The sequence below is a fragment of the Gorilla gorilla genome, chromosome 5, assembly GCF_029281585.2.
Source record: "Gorilla gorilla gorilla isolate KB3781 chromosome 5, NHGRI_mGorGor1-v2.1_pri, whole genome shotgun sequence".
Taxonomy (NCBI): Eukaryota; Metazoa; Chordata; class Mammalia; order Primates; family Hominidae; genus Gorilla; species Gorilla gorilla.
The window spans coordinates 46,507,574-46,525,826 of NC_073229.2; the positions used below are offsets into that span (position 1 = coordinate 46,507,574).

An 18,253-nucleotide genomic window follows, 5' to 3' on the forward strand; every position below is an offset into this window, starting at 1 on the left:
GCATTCCCCTTTAAAACTGGCACAAGACAGGGATGCCCTCTCTCACCACTTCTATTCAACATAGTGTTGGAAGTTCAGGCCAGGGCAATCAGGCAAGAGAAACAAATAAAGGGTATTCAATTAGGAAAAGAGGAAGTCAAATTGTCCCTGTTTGCAGATGACATGATTGTATATTTAGAAAACCCCATCGTCTCAGTCCAAAATCTCCTTAAGCTGATAAGCAACTTCAGCAAAGTCTCAGGATACAAAATCAATGTGCAAAAATCACAAGCATTCCTATACACCAGTAACAGACAGAGAGCCAAATCATGAGGGAACTCCCATTCACAATTGCTTCAAAGAGAATAAAATACCTAGGAATCCAACTTACAAGGGATGTGAAGGACCTCCTCAAGAAGAACTACAAACCACTGCTCAACAAAATAAAAGAGGACACAAACAAATGGAAGAACGTTCCATGCTCATGGATAGGAAGAATCAATATCATGAAAATGGCCCTACTGCCCAAGGTAATTTATAGATTCAATGCCATCTCCATCAAGCTACCAATGACTTTCCTCACAGAATTGGAAAAGACTACTTTAAAGTTCATATGGAACCAAAAAAGAGCCTGCATTGCCAAGACAATCTTAAGCAAAAAGAACAAAGCTGGAGGCATCACGCAACCTGACTTCAAACTATACTACGTGGCTACAGTAACCAAAACAGATGGTACTGGTACCAAAATAGATATATAGACCAATGGAACGGAATAGAGCCCTCAGAAATAATACCACACGTCTACAACCATTTGATCTTTGACGAACCTGACAAAAACAAGAAATGGGGAAAGGATTCCCTATTTAATAAATGGTGCTGAGAAAACTGGCTAGCCATATGTAGAAAGCTGAAACTGGATCCCTCCCTTAAACCTTATACAAAAATTAATTCAAGATAGATTAAAGACTTAAATGTTAGACGTAAAACCATAAAAACCCTAGAACAAAACCTAGGCAATACCATTCAGGACATAGGTATGGACAAGGACTTCATGACTAAAACACCAAAAGCAATGACAACAAAAGCCAAAATAAACAAATGGGATCTAATTAAACTAAAGAGCTTCTGCACAGCAAAAGAAACTACCATCAGAGTGAACAGGCAACCTACAGAATGGGAGAAAATTTTTGCAATCTACTCATCTGACAAAGGGCTAATATCCAGAATCTACAAAGAACTCAAACAAATTTACAAGAAAAATCAAACAACCCCATCAAAAAGTGGGCAAAGGATATAAACAGGCACTTCTCAAAAGAAGACATTTATGCAGCCAAAAGACACATGAAAAAATGCTTATCATCACTGGTCATCAGAGAAATGCAAATCAAAACCACAATGAGATACTATGTCACACCAGTTAGAATGGCGATCATTAAAAAGTCAGGAAACAACAGGTGCTGGAGAGGATGTGGAGAAATAGGAACACTTTTACACTGTTGGTGGGACTGTAAACTAGTTCAGCTATCGTGGAAGACAGTGTGATAATTCCTCAAGGATCTAGAACTAGAAATACCATTTGACTCAGCAATCCCATTACTGGATATATACCCAAAGGATTATAAATTATGCTACTATAAAGACACATGCACACATATGTTTATTGCGGCACTATTCACAATAGCAAAGACTTGGAACCAACCCAAATATCCATCAATGATAGACTGGATTAGGAAAATGTGGCACATATACACCATGGAATACTATGCAGCCATAAAAAAGGATGAGTTCATGTCCTTTGTAGGGACATGGATGAAGCTGGAAACCATCATTCTCAGCAAACCATAACAAGGACAGAAAACAAAACACCACATGTTCTCACTCATGGGGAGAATTGAACAATAAGAACACTCGGACACAGGAAGGGGAATGTCACACACCAGGGCCTGTCGTGGAGTGGTTTAGCGGGGAGGGATAGCATTAGGAGAAATACCTAATGTAAATGACAAGTTAATGGGTGCAGGACACCAACATGGCACGTGTATACATATGTAACAAACCTGCACATTGTGCACATGTACCCTAGAACTTAAAGTACAAAAAATAAGAGAATAAAATATTTCTCCCCTTAGACCTGAGCCCTGATATATTTATTTATATTTCTGACCCCCTACTACAGCTTCTTACTTTTGACAATTGTCCTTTTTTTTTTTTTTTTTTTTTTTTTTTTTTGAGATTGAGGCTTGCTCTGTCACCCAGGCTGGATTGCAACAGCGCAATCTCAGCTCACTGCAACCTCCACCTCCCAGGTTCCAGTGATTATCCTGTCTCAGACTCTCAAGTAGCTGGGATTACAGGCGGCTGTCACTATCCCTGGCTAATTTTTTGTATTTTTAGTAGAGAAGGGGTTTTGCCATATTGGCCAGGCTGGTCTCAAACTCCTGACCCCAAGTGATCCTCCCACCTCGGCCTCCCAAAGTGCTGGGATTACAGGCATGAGCCACCATGCCCAGCCAATTGTCCTTTTTCTAACACAAAATACTTCCATGGTCTGAGCACTGTGAATGAGGCTGTCAAACTGGAAAAGTGAGTTAAGCTGAGATGCAGACCTGCCAAAGTCTCAACCAACACCATAGGGAGCACTGGATTACATATGGCCTATACTCCTGTGGTGCCAAAACGACAAATCTTTTTACTCCACTGCAATCAATTGTTGAAGGTGCATCATCCCAGGAAGGGTGTGCTTTTGGGAGAATCAACTCTCTGCACCTGAGATAAACCCTAGAACATTGGCAGCACTCCAAACAACTAAGGGAAATGAGTCCTTCTTTGAGAGGGAATGTAGGTGGCATTTCTCCATGTCTTATATATCTCAGTTATTATTTATTCAAATATTGCCTCTGCTCTATTGTCTTTCATCCATTAAAAATTCTAATTAAATATATATTAGATCTCCTTATCCTCTCTTCTATTAATACCATTATTTTGCATCTCCATACTTTGTTCTGAATAATTACTTTTTTTTTTTTTGAGACAGAGTATCGCTCTGTTGCCCAGGCTGGAGTAAAGTGGCACAATCTCGGCTCACTGCAAGCTCCGCTTTCTGGGTTCATGCCATTTTCCTGCCTCAGCCTCCCAAGTAGCTGGGACTACAGGTGCCTGCCACCACACCTGGCTAATATTTTGTATTTTTAGTAGAGATGGGGTTTCACCGAGTTATCAGGATGGTCTCGATCTCCTGACCTCGTGAACCACCCGCCTCAGCCTCCCAAAGTGCTGGGTTTACAGATGTGAGCCACCACGCCCAGCGTGTTCTGAATAATTTCTTCTAAATTATTTTCCACTTTACTAATACTCTTTTCAGTTGTGTCAAGTTTGTTGTTAATTTATCCTTCAAGTTCTTAATTTTGGTTATTATATATTTCAATTACAAATAAATTTTGGTTTTTATTTTTAAATCTACTTCGTCAGTTTTTATATTTTTCAATTTGCACCTTAAATTTTTTAGATTAGCTTTTGTTTCTTTGAATATAGTAAGCAGTTTTGTTACACCCTTATCTGATAATTTCCAAATCTGAAGTTTAGTAGATTCTATTTCTGGTATCTGTCATTTCTTTTTCTTTCTTTCCTTTCTTTTCTCTTTTTCTTTTTTCTTTCTTTCTCTCTCTCTTTCTTTCTCTCTTTTCTTTCCTTTCTTTTTTTGAGTCTGTTGTTTCTGTTGATTTTCACGGAGACTTGTTTGTTAATGTGTATGCACGTTTGTATGCTGGGTTTTGTATTTGAAAAAAATATTTCTAGAAATAATGTGAAGTCTAGGTTAAAGTTTTATTCCTTCAGAGAGGATTTTCTTTTGCATCTTCAGAAACCTAGATGTGCTGAAATACAGCCCACCTTAAACCAGTGTCAAGGTTTGGGGTCTTATGGGCTACCAGATGATGGTAAGCCAAGCTGCAGTTTATGGGTGAGCAGGTTTACTTACAGTTCCCCTTTACTCCTAGAAAGCAGCCTCAGGGGGAGTGCATGATCACCGATGTTGCCACTTTGGGCAGCCCTAGGTTTCTGTTTTTGTTCCTCTAACCCTATGAGGCTATCAGAAACATAGATAAGTCTCTTGGCTTCTACATCCAGATTACAAATGTTGCCAGGGCAAAAGGGGACCCAACTGCTGGATTCACTTCTCTGGGTTTGTTTCTTTTACTGACACTCAGCAGGTAATTGATTACTAGTTTATTATATTTTTAATGCTTTAAGAAAGAATTATTTTTATATATCACCCGGCTTTATTGTTGTCTTTACCAGGGGGATTATCTGAATTACCTAGACATCCATTATCTGGAACAGAGTTCTGTCTCTCTTCACTTGTCTTAATTGAAAACTAGAGTCAGCACCCCTGAATATCAGCGGAATCCACTGCACCATAATCTGTGGATTATGCTGTTAAAGCGAACTAAATATGGCCTGAGAAAGATTCCATACTTTTATATTTGGGTCCTTGTGGAGGAATTGCAACCTAGTTTAATGGGTAGACAAGATTGAAAACCTAACTTAGGAATATGTGCCTATAACAATAGCTGAGTCTTGGCCAATCCCAGTGGCTGTAATTCAACCATTCATACACTGCTGAGTGTTCAAATTGTGTTCAAATAAGGCAAAAACTGAGCTGTAACCCATCCAGCCATTCTGTACCTCACTTCCAATTTCCATATGTCGTTCCTTTTTTTTTTTTTTTTTAAGAAGGAGTTTTGCTGTTTTGCTCTGTTGCCCAGGCTGGAGTGCAGTGGCTCGATCTCAGCTCACTGAAACCTCTGCCTCCCGGGTTCAAGCAATTCTCCTGGCTCAGCCTCCTGAGTAGCTGGGATTACAGGAGCATGCCACCACAGCCGGCTAATTTTTTTGTATTTTTAGTAGAGACGGGGTTTCACCATGTTGGTCAGGCTTGTCTTGAACTCCTGACCTTGTGAGCCACACGCCTCGGCCTCCCAAAGTGCTGGGATTACAGGCGTGGGCCACTGCGCTCGGCCCTCCCTTTTTTTTTTTTTGGTCTATAAATCTTCCACCATGTGGCTGCGCTGAGTCTCTGTGAATCTGTTGTGATTCTGGGGGCTGGCCGATTCGCAAACCGTTCATTGCTCAATTAAACTCCTTTAAATTTAATTCAGCTGAATTTTTTCTTTCATCAGTGCCCATATTCTGAAGGTGTGAGTGAACCTATACCAACAAGGTCAGGCTCAAACCTAGCCATTTTCTTCCAAAGTGTTAACCACAGTATTAAATAGCACCAAGGTTTTTTAAAATAACTGAGACATTTACACACAAATATATTTTTTAAAAATAGAGATGGCCGGGCACGGTGGCTCAGGCCTGTAATCCCAGCACTTGGTAGGCTGAGGCAGGCGGATCACCTGAGGTCGGGAGTTTGAGACAAGCCTGACCAACATGGAGAAACCCCGTCTCTACTAAAAATACAAAATTAGCCATGCATGGTGGCGCATGCCTGTAATCCCAGCTACTTGGGAGGCTGAGGCAGGAGTATTGCTTGAACCTGGGAGGCGGAGGTTGCAGTGAGCCGAGATCGCGACCTTGCACTCCAGCCTGGGCAACAAGAGTGAAACTCCATCTCACAAAAAAAAAAAAAAAAAAAGAGAGATATAATCCAGTACCTTATATCTGTGCTACACCCTCATACTGTAGACTTTGTATGACTGTACGATGCTCTTCTTTGCATGACTATACAAGGCCCTTCAAAACCCGAGAAAAGTGTTCCTATTCTCATGTCAAAACTTCCTAGCACTATTAACGGAATGAACTGTTGGGGGAAAATGAAATTAAAAAGCAATGTTATTTCCCCTAAATCTTTAGCAAGCACTTGTTGGATTAGTAAATCTTTGCCCTTGCGTGCAAGTCAGAGGATGGCAGCTCAAACTCACTAGAATCCATCTGGTTGTCTCCTCTTTTCTTTTGTCTCACATGCTTTGTTATGTGTCAGTTTAACTATACATATTTTAAAATAAGGACTTTCAGGGCAAAACGTCTTACCATATACTATCACCGTAACTTGATGTAAGCTTGAACTTAGTATACAGTAAGGCTGAGCTTATAAAATGTTCATTCAGGCTTACATCAAGTTATGGTGGTAGAATATGGTAAATGAACTTATGTGATCTTATAAACTTAAAAACTGCTTATAAACTGCTCTAAAACTTTTAAAAATTAAAAATAAAACAAATTCAAGGTATGCTCTTCTACTGGATATGCCATAACTTCTTAATTTTCTGTAACGGAAACTATCCTTTTGCCAACATCTACTCAGATGACTGGACTAATACAGTCATGCCTAGATCAACCTCAGGGATATGATCTGAAAAATTAGTCATTAGGGCATTTCATCACTGTGCAAACACTTTAGAGAGTATTTAACACAAACCTAGGTGGTATAGCCTACTCCACACCTAGGTTATACGGTGTAGCCCATTGCTGCTGGGTTACAAACCACTACAGCATGTTACTGTATTGAATACTGTAGGGCAATGGAACACACAGATACGTATTTGTGTACTTAAACACAGGAAAGATACAGTAAAAATATGGTATTATAGTCTTACAAAACCATGGTCGTACATGTAGTCAGTCATTGACGGAAAGGTCTTTGTGTGAAGCACAAATGTAGTTCCAATTTGAGCATGACATCTTGTTGAAGGTTTAAGAATTAACCTGTAAACTGAGAGTACATGTGGCTTCAGGTTGTTCACATACATATATTTTCAGGTTGTTCATACATACTATATGCTATTATAAGGTATTTTAAACTACCATGAACACCACAATAAAACATGGGAAAATGTTAATGATTTATTAGAGGAAAATAACTCAGTTATGAATATTGAAGCCCATTCTAAAGATAGAATTTTTGAAGCTAAAGAATATGCCCTAGATAACTACTATAGGTATTGTAAAAACAATTTGTTTTGAAAACCCAGAGGGCATATTCAAAAACAAGAATCTACCATACAGAAATGTAGTCGCCATCTCAAAACTCTCATATATAGCAAAGGACTTTGGTCTTCCCAAGATAGCCATTTGGTTGTGCCTAAGTCATTCTCCAGAACTTTGATGTGCCTCGCACATGAAAGCACCCATAAATAATGGCAAGAACAAATTCACTACAAATTTTCAAAATTATTGTTAGAAAATTTTTCTTAAGAAGCTCTATGGGTAGCTGAATCTTTTCTTCTCTGTGTTGATCATAACCCTCCAAAAAACTAAAACTATAGCAAGGCTTCAGTTTTTCACCTCCAGTACCATTTGCGCATTTACAAATGGATTTTATTCAGTTTTCCAAAATTTTAAAAAATTGAACGTTGTTTCAACAATATTTTCAAAAGTAAAGTTGTGTAATTTGGGTTGGACTGAAGCTTTCTCTTCTAAAAGATTAATATTTTAAGTTAGTGTTGTCAAATAGGGCTTTTTACAATGATGAAAATGTTCTATATCTGTGCTGTCCAACTGGTAGGTATGACATGCCACGTGTGGCTATTGAGCATTGAAATGGGAATAGTACAACAGCTGTTACCAAAACCTAATAACAAGTATCATTCAAAGCTTGCAGATTTTGTTTTTCCACCTGGGAAATACAAAACATTTAGCACTGTTAATGGACAGAGAAATCCACTTCAGTAGTGAAATTCTTAAGATTCTCCCATTAAAACATACACTTTTTGTCCTTATTCTCAAAATCTGAGAAAGCAACACAAATTTATGGTCTTCTTTAAATCAACATTTGAAAACACCATCGCAAAATTACAACTGAGACAGTGAGAGATCTAACCTAACCAATTCCATCTTGCTTCTAACCTCCAAGCTGTCCTTGTTCATTCCTGGTCGTAGGCTGACCTAACTTTGGGAGGAACTTAGTTTATAGTTTAGCTTTGAAACAAAGACAATAGCAGCCCTTTCCAAAACAAACCCGCTTCCTGCCTGGGGACTAGACTGCTTTCGCAGGACTAACAAATTAGCCACAAGATTATAAATTATGGTTTAGGAGTCATGCAGCTGGAGGCTGCAAGATTCTAAACCTCCCCCAATTGCTCCTCGGGATAACATCACTATTGTAAAACCGAAGATCAGTTCTTGAGATATTTTGCAGCCCCTGTACTCTATGGATCAGCTAGCACCACCCATAACGATAAACTGGCTCATCTGGTCTTGTGGCCCCCATCCAGAAATTGAGCCAACACAAGAGGACAGCTTCGACTCCCTCTGATTTCAACTCCGACCCGACTAATCAACTTTCCCAACTCACTGGTCCCCTACCCACCAAATTATCCTTAAAAACGGCAATCCACTTGGGGAGACTGATTTGAATAATAATAAAACGGGTCTCCCACACAGCCGGCTCTGCATGCCCGTCTTGATAAATGGTTCTGTCTAGGCAGTGGGCAAGCTGAACTCATTGGGTGGTTACACATTTTCAAATTTTCAGAGCTTTCCTTAGACTAAAACTTTACCATCAGTCCTAAGGTAGTATGATCTATGCTACAAAACTCGCCATAAAACCTTACTATGTAACACTGCTATAGAAATCTATAAAGTGTTTCCTTCGTAGGAGGGCCGTAGGCAGCCATGGCGCCCAGCAGGAATGGCATGATGTTGAAGCCCCACTTCCACAAGGACTGGCAGCAGCGTGTGGCCACGTGGTTCAACCAGAAGATCCGCAGAATCAAGGCCCGGCAAGCCAAAGGGCGCTGCACCGCCCCGCGCCCGGAGAGTCGGGACCCATCTGGCCCATTGTGCTGTGCCCTGCTGTGCGTTATCACATCAAGGTGCGCGCCGGCAGAGGCTTCAGCCTGGAGCTCAGGGTGGCGGGCATTCACAAGAAGGTGGCCCGGACCACTGGCATCTCTGTGGATCCGAGGAGGCAGAACAAGTCCACCGATTCCCTGCAGGCCAATGTGCAGCGTCTGAATGAGTATTGCTCCAAACTCATCCTCTTCCCCAGAAAGCCCTCGGCCCCCAAGAAGGGAGACAGTTCTGCTGAAGAACAGAAATTGGCCACCCAGCTGACAGGACCGGTCATGCCCATCAAGAATGTAAGGAGAAAGCCCGAGTCATCACTGAGAAGTAGAGGAATTTCAAAGCTTTCGCTAGTCTCCGCATGGCCGGTGCCAATGATTGGCGGCAATGCTCGGCTCTTCGGCATATGGGCAAAAAGAGCCAAGGAAGCTGAAAAACAGGATGTTTGAAAGAAAAAATAAAGCCCTCTCGGGGACTTGTAATAAATACGTTTTAAAAAGAAATCTATAAAGTTTAAACTGATTCTTCCTCTGACAGAGTCTACTTCGTTACACTAATTTTGCAGGTATTGTCAAAATCTAATGTCAGTCCTGTCCAGCAGGTACAAGTTGCATTTCCAAATCAGATACATCTGAGTCAGGAAACGGTATTTTGGAAAAGACAGCATGAAAGATTTACCTTAGAACTGCACTGGAAAGGACCATTGTGGGTATTGTTAAGCACAAATACACCCTTGTGCTCAGGGCACACACCCTTAACCCTAGGTGGGCAACGGCTGCTTGTGCCCTGGGCCCTTTCCTGGCCACTCATGTCCCTTTGGGCATGGAGCCCATACTCTATTTACCTGGGCTCCCAGAATTCCCTGCCGAAAGAGCCCTGATCCTCTGTTGTGCACAGGCCTCTTTGCTGATCCATTCTTTTGAGGGCAGATCATGCCATTAATGTTTGTCCCTCAAGGCCTGAGAGGTGGCACACGAGTGGCTGTCAGGGGTGTGTATGAAGCTTGGAAATACGTGTTTGTTAGAGTTGGCAGCACAGGTATCAGCAGGGCAGAAGGGGGGTCCCCCCCCCCACACACACACCAGGGGTGTTGGGCAACCATCAGCTGATGGTCAGGCGGTTGTTAACTGTTTCTCTGAAGTAATAATTGGTCACAGCCAGGCGCGGTGGCTCAACGCCTGTAATCCCAGCACTTTGGCAGGCCGAGGTGGGCAGATCACAAGGTCAGGAGATCGAGACCATCCTAACATGGTGAAACCCCGTCTCTACTAAAAATACAAAAAAAAAAAAAAAAAAAAAAAATTAGCCAGGCGTGGTGGCAGGCACCTGTAGTCCCAGCTGGAGGCTGAGGCAGGAGAATGGTGTGAACCCGGGAGGCGGAGCTTACAGTGAACCGAGATCGCGCCACTGGACTCCAGCCTGGGCGACAGAGCAGGACTCCGTCTCAAAATAAATAAAATTGGTCACAGCTGGTACCAGAGAAAGGCAGTTTCTTAACAGATAGAAAACACGTGAAACTGGTGGTCGGTCACTTCCCAATAAGATCTCAGGAGTGGGGAGAAATAACACAAGATTTAGGAAGTATGCCAACGTTTACGACCCCAGGTCTAGAGGTCAAGCCGTGCACTTGGTCTCTCAAGTCGCCTGCTTGGCCTTCTTCCAAGTGTACTTTCCTTCATTAGTGCTCTAAATATTTTCAATAATTTTTCACCCCTGCTCTAAGACTTGCCTCGGTCTCTCCTTCGGCCTTATGCTCCTCAATCGAATTCTTTCCTTCTCCTGAGGAGGCAAGAATTAATGTTGCTGCAGACTCCTTACAGATAACTGCCACCGCTAATATGTTGAGATGTTCACACATGCATGTGTGAGGCCCTTCAAAATATGAGCTGCGGTTAGAATTGGGAAGAGAAGGGAGTGGGGATATGTATCTTTGTTTTCTGATTCCCTTCCATATCTTTTAAAACTAGCTAAGTGCTGCTTCAAGTCAGCCAGATACGAAGGCTTCAATTTATTTAACACAATAAAGAACTTTTATTTGGATCCAAAGCTTACATTATGCTTTAATAAAAGTTACCCTAATAAAGTCAGAAACAATAACAATGAGTCAAAGAAATGCATACAAAGTAGGCCAGGCGTGGTGGCTCACGCCTGGAATCCCGGCACTTTAGGAGGCAGAGGCGGGTGGATCGTGGATCACTTGAGTTCAGGAGTTCGAGACCAGCCTGGCCAACATGGTGAAACCCCCGTTTCCACTAAAAAAAAAAAAAAAAAATTAGCCGGGCATGGTGGTGCATCATGCCTGTAATTCCAGCTACTCGGGAGGCTAAGGCAGGAAAATCACTTGCACCTGGGAGGCACAGCTTGCACGTGAACCGAGATGGTGCCATTGCACTCTGCACTCCTGCCTGGGAGACAGAGTGAGACTCTGTCTCCAAAAAAAAAAAAAAAAAAAAAAAAGCCTACAAAGTCTAAAATCGGAGGAACAAGAGGACACCTGATGGGGGAAAAGAAAAGAGATTGCGATGGGAAGAGAGTGGTGGGGAAATCCGTGGGAGAGTTTTCCTATTTTCTGGGTCTGTCCCTTGACCAAGGAACAGCTCAAAAAAGAAAGGATCTAAAATAAATTGTAAAAAATTACCTGTGGTTTCGCATTTGTTTTCTGTCTTTTTCTTTCTTGCTTGATCTTCGATAATACTGGGAAATGTAACCAATGTGACTGGGCTTGTTAATTTGGTGCCTTGCTTGTTTTTCGGGTTTTGGAATTCTGCCAGTCTGTGCTTCCCCGGCCTCTTTCATTTTGTCTTTCGTCTCTCTTGACACAGCCACCCAGGGTGGTGTCAAAGCCTTAGAGCAGACATGCATCAATATTGAAAGCAAAACGGAGCTTGTTTTCCTTGGTTTCCATGTGAATTTGAAGAATTGAGAGAGAATGAAAGTGCCACGAAAACAAAAAAAATTGAGGCGAGTCGTGGACATGATAGACATGATTTTGCAAACAAGGCACAACCAGGAGAGAAGGCGGGAAAAAAGGAGAAGCTGGAGGTGCCGGGGATTGAACCCGGGGCCTCGTGCATGCTAAGCACGCGCTCTACCACTGAGCTACACCCCCCCAACACCCAGGGTGCGCCAAAATATATCTATGACCTGTTACTATTATCGGTCGTGCCAAGAAGCATATTTTGTCGAACTTAATTTTGAATTCGCTATACTGGATATTGTTTCCTGACTGCGCTGAGAGAAGGAAAACTGAATGTTATATCGAAAGTCCCGTGCTGGGCCTGGGATCTCCCGCTGCAGATCACCCTCTCGGACGGCCGCTCGACAGCCACCTATCGGGGTTTATAAGGGAGCCGTCCTGCCTGGCCGCCCCCAGAGAAAGGTCTGTGATGGGGTGATCTCTGCTTGGAAAGGTTGCCAGGAAACCGCGAGCATAACGCGGGAAGATAAAACGAAAGCCCTAAACGCCGCCGTAAGAATTTAAGTCCAAGTGGCACAGAAAACAGGAGGGGAATTGCAGATCGGCTTGTCCCGGTCGTAGTTACTGCCCCTGCAGGTTCCCGCGCCCAGCCTCGGGATGGAGAACCTGGCACGCTACGTTTCGCGGGCTCTGAGACTCGGGTGGTGAGAGTCGCCGAGATGCGCACTGGGAAGAGAAAAGAGCCAGGACGCACCTGCGTTTATGGCGCTGTCTCCCGGGTGGAATCCTCCACGGAATAAAAAGTATGCAGAAGCAAGGCGATTTATGACTGCATAAACCCTCCGTGCTCCTGGAGAGTTCTTAGACCTCTCCACTCCTTGGCACAACTGACCTCTCCACTCTTCGATACACTGGCAGGCGCTTGCCGGCGTTCGCCAAACATTGGTACGACAGTCAATCCAGAAATGAGCTTCTGGAACAAATCCTAAATCCTTTTTTGTCTTCTTCTGATTCGCTCTCATCCTTAAGGGACCTGTTTCTCCTTCAAAACCTGAAAACATCTAACCTATAGTACCAACCCCAGATCCAGGCCTGGCCCTCCTGACCAGTCAAAGCCAGTTGGACTGTGCGCCTAGAAGTGGACAGACATGCGAAATTCCATACTGTATACGTACAATGCATAGGCCACAGGCGACGCTATAACCCAGAGATTAGAAAGACTCGGACGTCTTTTGACTGGGTTCAGGTCACACTACTCCCAAAATACGGCACCTCGGCATTTGAGAAAACAGCAGAAGCAGAAACGTTTTTCTCTGGGCCCTTGTTCCGTGAAGCGGGCCATGAAAGCTACCTGATCTTCCAATTAAAGTAGGTGGTAAGACCGTCAATTCAGAGGGGAGGAAATGTACTTGGAGGAAATAAACGAAGACACAGATGCCAATGAGAACCTGAATAAACAGGCTTTGCTAAGTTCACCCCAGTTTATAACCATTAGATCATACCCCCTTTTATCCAATTATACTATGGGACTATCCACTTCATCAAACCTAAGCATAAAAATATAGGAAGTCATCACTTATTGTCAGTTGGTTCTTGGAAACTATTACTTTAAGCAAAATAAAACTAATTCTACCAGACTAGACTAATTGATGTAAGAGTTAAGTTTCTTGGCAAATGTCTGATCACAAAAACACCAAATTTCTAAATAAAGACTCCAAACACTTCTAACATTAAATATTGAAAAAAATATGAGCTGCACCTCAAGTTAAGATCAGCAAAAACAGACATAATTGACTTATTTTTGGTGAATCAGCGACTGCAGTTCTAGTGGTGGTAGGTTATATCAAGGAATAAATGTCTGCAAAACAGCAGTTGTAGGGAGCAACTCCTACTAACACACAATTCGTAAAACATTGTGTCCGGAATTGGCGGGTTCTTGATCTCACTGATTTCAAGAAAGAAGCCACAAGTCCTCCCAGTGAGTGTTACAATCGTTAGATGCGGTGTAGCCAGAGTTCGTTCCGTCTGACGTTCGGATGTGTTACGGAGTTTCTCCCTGCTGGTGGTTTGGTCTCTTACTGGCTCAGGAGTGTGGCGGTCAGTGCCACATCTTCTAAGACAGCGCGTCCGGAGTTGTTTGTTCTTCCCCGAGAATTCATGTTTTTCCTAACTTCAAAAGATAAGCTACAGACCATCAACGAACTACAGCTCATAAACGTAGTATAAACCCAAAGAACAATCAAGAACTAGCACAAAAAGCGAAAAAACAACACTACCGCACTATAGAAAAAAAACCCGAACACGTTATCGCAGTTGGCTCGGCAGCCTGCTTTTATTATCTTGTCTGGCCCCACCCACATCCTGCTGATTGGTCCATTTTACAGAGAACTGACTGGTCTGTTTTACAGAGAGCTGATTGGTCCATCTTCACAGAGTGCTCATTGGTGCGTTTACAATCTCTGAGCTAGACACAAAGGTTCTCCAAGTCCCCACCAGAGTAGCTAGATACCGAGTGTCCATTAGTGAATTCACAAACCCTGAGCTAGACACAGGGTGCTGATTGGTGTGTTTACAAACCTTGAGCTAGATACAGAGTGCCGATTGGTGTATTTACAATCCCTTCGCTAGACATAAAGGTTCTCCAAGTCCCCACCAGAGTAGCTAAATACAGAGTGTCCATTGGTGCATTCACAAACCCTGAGCTAGACACAGGGTGCCGATTGGTGTGTTTACAAACCTTGAGCTAGATACAGAGTGCCGATTGGTGTATTTATAATCCCTTAGCTAGACGTAAACGTTCTCCAAGTCCCCACCAGACTCAGGAGCCCAGCTGGCTTCACCCAGTGGATTTTGCACCGGTGCCGCAGCTGGAGCTGCCTGCCAGTCCCGTGCTTTGCGCCCGCACTTCTCAGCCGTTCGGTGGCCGATGGGATTGGGCGCCGTGGAGCAAGGGGCGGCGCTCGTCGGGGAGGCTCGGGCCGCGCAGGAGCCCATGGCGGGGAGGGGCGTCTCAGGCATGGCGGGCTGCAGGTCCCGAGCCTTACCCCGCGGGGAGACAGCTAAGGCCCGGCGAGAAGTCGAGCACAGCAGCTGCTGGCCCAGGTGCTAAGCCTCTCACTGCTCGGGGCTTGCGGATTAGGGGGCCGCTCCGAGTGCGGAGCCCGCCGAGCCCACGCCCACCCGGAACTCGCGCTGGCCCGCAAGCGCTGCGCGCAGCCCCGGTTCCCGCCTGCGCTTCTCCCTCCATACATCCCTGCAAGCTGAGGGAGCCGGCTCCGGCCTTGGCCAGCCCAGCAAGGGGCTCCCACAGTGCACCGGCGGGCTGAAGTTCTCAAGCGCGGCCAGAGTGGGCGCCAAGGCCGAGGAGGCGCCTAGAGCAAGCGAAGGCTGTGAGGGCTGCCAGCAAGCTGTCACCTCTCAGTATGGCGGCTGGCTGAGAGTTTTAGCACCTTATCGTTTATTGTCATGCATTTGTAGGATTATGAAATGCTTCCTGAATTTTGCTTTTACAGTAACTTGTATTCATTCATGCATTTTTCAACCTGCTCACTCCAGTTCAAGGTCTTTGGTGGCTGAAGCCTAATTCAACTCCTCATAGTGTCAGGAGGGAACCCACCGTGGACAGGTGGCCATTCCATCACAGGGCGGGCTCATACACACACACACACAGACTCACACATATGCTCGCGTGCTCTCTTTCACTCAGACTGATGACGCTAGACTCAGACTAGATACGCTAATGAACCTAATGTGCACATTTTTGGGATGTGGGAGGAAACTCAGACAGTGGCTTCCAGGAGAAAACAGACTTTTTTCTCATCAACATTATAACAAAATGATGTTGAATGAAACAACGTTATTCAAGGGTCTGCTGTACGCAGATTTTCCTATTTCTTTAGGTCTTCATTTTTGAAGGCTCTTCTGTCAATAAAATTTATGTTTGATTTGTATGCTTTTCCCTTTTTTTTTTTTTTAATACTTTTCCCTTTTTTTTTTTTTTTTTTTTTTTGTTGTTGAGGCAGAATTTCACTTTTGTTGCCCAGGCTAGAGTGTAATGGCGCGATCTTGGCTCACCACAACCTCCGCCTCCCGGGTTCAAGTGATTCTTCTGCCTCAGCCTCCCGCTTCAGCCTCCCGCTTCAGCCTCCCGAGTAGCTGGGATTACAGGCGTGTGCCACTATGCCCAGCTAATTTTGTATTTTTAGTGGAAATGGGGGTTTCTCCATGTTGGCCAGGCTGGTCTCAAACTCCTGACCTCAGATGATCCACCAGCTTCAGCCCCCCAAAGTGCTGGGATTACAGGCATGAGCCACCCCACCTGGCCTGCTTTTCCCTTGTTAATCTATCTTTTATTATGAAGTGTCAGCCATGAACCTGGCACTGGGTGGGAAAAGATGTTTTTCTGCCCTAGACCTTCCTATAAGTGCTTTTGGGACAACACTGCAGGAGTCCCCAAAGGTGAAAATTTACCTGCGGGAGTTAATAAAAACAGGAATCCCCAGGCCTTACCCCAGAGACTGAGATGCTGAGTGCTTTCAGAGTCTCCAGAAAAGGGCCCAGGAATTATTATGGGGTGACAGATGTCACAGCTAGATCGTCCTCACATCTATGGAATATTGTGTTATTTAATATTTCCCAGTTGAATTTGATATTCGGGCAAGTTTGAAAACCACTGGGCCTGAAAATCTAGCCACAACAGAAACTGAAACTAGGATCTGGGGAAAGTTAACAAGGGGAGGAGAAAGATTGGAAAGTATTACAAGAAAAACTTGGGACTGTAACGTTCCCCCCAAACTGGGAAGGTCCCGGAAGACCAAAGACAGTCCAGCTTAATAAGCAGGTGAGTTTAGTAGGACTTAGATACAGGGTACTCCTGGGTGCAGCAGGATAGCTCTAGAGATCCATGCCGCCTCCTGTCTTTAAACTGTTTCTAAGTTAATTTTCTGGCTTTTTGCCTACTGTGTTTGAGCAATGAGACTGTTTTTCTTGGTAGGTTCTCAGATACTCTCTGGGATGTTTTGTGTTCTCAAGGACACCTGCTCCTCTGCTGGGCATCGTGGCCTTGGCTCACCACTGGGCCTTCAGGGTTCAGGCAGTAGACATACACTCTTAAGTGACATGGTGGGTGATCTGTCATGCTACAATCCACCCTGCCTCCCATCTTTTACATTCTTTCTGCCAATCTTGTGCGAGACTCCCTGAGTAGGGTGGAAGGAAAGAACTATACAGGTCTATAACGTCTAGCCATGGCTTGCGCATACAGGTCACATCTACAGTATACGTAGGAGCACAAAAAGCAGAAGTTAACTACAATTATAATGTCTATTAGCAAAACATAATTCCCATGACTAGAGAAGCTGTGTAACCAATTTGAGAATGAGTAAAAGAAACCTAATTAGGTTATATCATGGATCTGAGTTGACAAATGGTTTAAAGTACCTCTGACATTACTCTCTTCATCAGGGAAATAGGTGCAACAGTTAGCACCTAGAAAGACACATTTTGGGTCTTTGTCACGTTGGCGATTGAGCCTCTAGGTGGAGGCAATCCTTAGTGAGCCCGGGTTGCATTATCACTGCTATTGTACAAGTCACTCCAGTTCTGTCAGGAGAAAGGCAGAGTATTTTAAGGCATATCATTATTATTTCATAGGGAGAGGTATCTGACTGGTTGTTGACTGCTTCTGGAGTTGCAGCTCAGTCTAGAAAGACATTACCAGCTGCCATGAGTAGCAGGAAGAACCTATGGGTATAAACACAGGTGGTTAGTAGGAACTCTCACAGGCGTATTCACTCCTTGCAACATTATTTTTTTTTTAGATTTTTTTGAGACAGAGTCTTGCTCTGTCGCCCCGGCTGGAGTGCAGTGGCACGATCTCGGCTCACTGCAAGTTCCGCCTCCTGGGTTCACGCCATTCTCCTGCCTCAGCTTCCTGAGTAGCTGGGACTACAGGCGCCCGCCACCACATCTGGCTTATTTTTTGTATTTTTAGTGGAGACGGGGTTTCACCGTGTTAGCCAGGATGGTCTCGATCTCCTGGCCTCATACTCCACCTGCCTTGGCCTCCCAAAGTGTTGGGATTACAGGCGTGAGCCACCGCGCTCGGCCACACCTTGCAACATTATTATCATTGTGTTTTCTCCCATTGGCACTATTAGGGATGACACTGTGGGCTTCAGGCTTGGATTACAAAACCACCCATGTCTTCTTTTCCTAGAAGCAGCCATAATAGCCAATTGATAAGTTTCCAGCCTTGCCCATGCTATCCATACTATAATTATTCCAGCAGGTATGGGTGCTGCCATCTGTTGATAAAGTAAGTCTCTCGGAACTCTATCAAGGAGCACAGCTGGGACCACTGCCCCTATGGCAGTTATCATGGCACCACCCTCCAGTACTATAAAACTAATCCAGTATGGAGGCATATTCCAGCTCAGCTTCAGGTCCCTGTAGCCATCACTGCTTGGCAGATCCACTGGTGTTCTCAGGAGCATGTCTCACCATCTGCCTCAGGAGCATGGCTCAGTGTCTTTGAGGTAACCCCGAGAGTTTGTGGGACATGTCTTACAG

At 44.1% G+C, this 18,253-nt stretch overlaps 1 non-coding gene and 1 pseudogene across 1 annotated transcript; one reads left to right on the forward strand and one right to left on the reverse strand.

Annotated features, from left to right (window-relative positions):
* Positions 1-8,595: 8,595 nt before the first annotated feature.
* On the forward strand, positions 8,596-9,227 carry LOC101150953 (large ribosomal subunit protein eL13-like; annotated as a pseudogene).
* A 2,576-nt stretch (positions 9,228-11,803) lies between these two features.
* TRNAA-AGC (transfer RNA alanine (anticodon AGC)) lies at positions 11,804-11,875 on the reverse strand. Its single transcript has one exon. It is a non-coding gene; the product is annotated as a tRNA-Ala (tRNA).
* Between the last annotated feature and the right edge of the window lie 6,378 nt (positions 11,876-18,253).